Consider the following 1586-nt stretch of genomic DNA (forward strand, 5'->3'; position numbering starts at 1 on the left):
TTTTCTTTCTTGGGTAGGAAGTAGGATTTGTGGGTAGGCATAAGGAGGGGCAGTGCAGAAGCTCTCAGGAGGGCTCACCATTTGCCTGGGGGGTGGGGGAGGGCACAATTAAGGATGTATCTGACCCCCTAGCCATCCAGGATGAACTGTTTTTGAGCCACAATATCTTCAAATTCATCTGTATTAAACTCGGTGAAGCCCCACTTCCTGGAGAGGTGGATTGTCTGGCTACAGGGAACTAGAAACTTGGCTCTGTGGAGGGCTTCAGTCATATGCTTCTTGTTCTACAACTTGTGCAGGTGGATATGGTGACTTAGCCAATGTGGACTGTGATTACTGTGCCTTGCAGCTTTCTAAAGGGACTCTGAGTACCTGTCTGGAGCCTGGACTGGGAATAGCATGAGGTCAGACATGAGTGTTCACTGGAAGGTGTGGTCTCCAAGATCCTTAGGACAAGGTCTACAAGCAACAGGCTGCATATATTACTGAGGAGGCCACTGTTTGCAGCCACTGCTCACCATCATTTTAATTGTATTTTTGATGGAAAGAAGTTTTAATTTTTATAAAATATAAATTATGATTTTTTCTTCTATTTTTTGCCTCCTACCTAAGAAACCTTTGTCCATCTGCGGGTCATGAAGGTATTCTCTTCTGTTTTATTCTAGAAATGTTATCATTTTAGCTTTTATATTTAGATCTATAATTTATCTCAAATTAAATTTTGTGTATTTTCTAGATAGGGATCACTGTTCACATTTCTCTATATTGATAGCCAGTTTTGCCAGCCATACCTATTAAAAAATTGCTTTATTCCTAGGAGTGCTTTGGTTCCTTATTGTTTCTGGGCTCTCTGTTCTGTTCCATTGAACTATATGTGTCTTGTCACACTACCACACTCTTTTGAAGACAGTATACCAGCTTTATTGCAAGCCTTGAAATTAAGTAGTGTTAAGTTCTCTAACTTTGTTTTTTTTTTTTTTTTTTTTTGTCAAAGATATTGGATATTCTATGTCCTTTGCATTTCCAGGTAAATTTTATTATTTTTTATTTTTTATTTTTTTTAAGTTTTTATTTTTGAGAGAGAGAGAGAGAGAGAGACAGCTTGAGCAGGGGAGGGCCAGAGGGAGAGGGAGACACAGAATCCTGACAGGCTCTAGACTCTGAGTTAGCTGTCAGCACAGAGCCTGATGTGGGGCTTGAACCCACGAACTGTGAGATCATGACCTGAGCCAAAGTCAGACGTTTAATCGACTGAGCCACCCAGGTGCCCCAGGTAAATTTTAGAATAAACCCATATTTTCTACATATAAAGCCTGCTGGGGGCACCTGGATGGCTCAGTCAGTTGAACGTTGACTCTTGATCTCAGGGGGTGTGAATTCAAGCCCTGCATTGAGGTCTGTGCTGGGTGTGAAGCTTACTTAGAAACAAATAAATAAACAAAAACAAACAGACAAGCAAACAATCTGCTAGAAACTGGGATTGAGATTGGATTGCGTCTGTAGATCAAACTGGAGAGAACTAACATTTGAACAGTATTGAGTCTTCACATACAAAAACAAATTTAAGTCTTCCTTAACTTATCTCA

General features: G+C 40.3%; 1 pseudogene; it reads right to left on the bottom strand.

Moving 5' to 3' along the window:
• Window positions 1-430: 430 nt before the first annotated feature.
• LOC115283101 lies at window positions 431-551 on the bottom strand (annotated as a pseudogene).
• Window positions 552-1586: the final 1035 nt, after the last annotated feature.

The sequence above is a fragment of the Suricata suricatta genome, chromosome 17 (genome assembly GCF_006229205.1).
Source record: "Suricata suricatta isolate VVHF042 chromosome 17, meerkat_22Aug2017_6uvM2_HiC, whole genome shotgun sequence".
NCBI lineage: Eukaryota > Metazoa > Chordata > Mammalia > Carnivora > Herpestidae > Suricata > Suricata suricatta.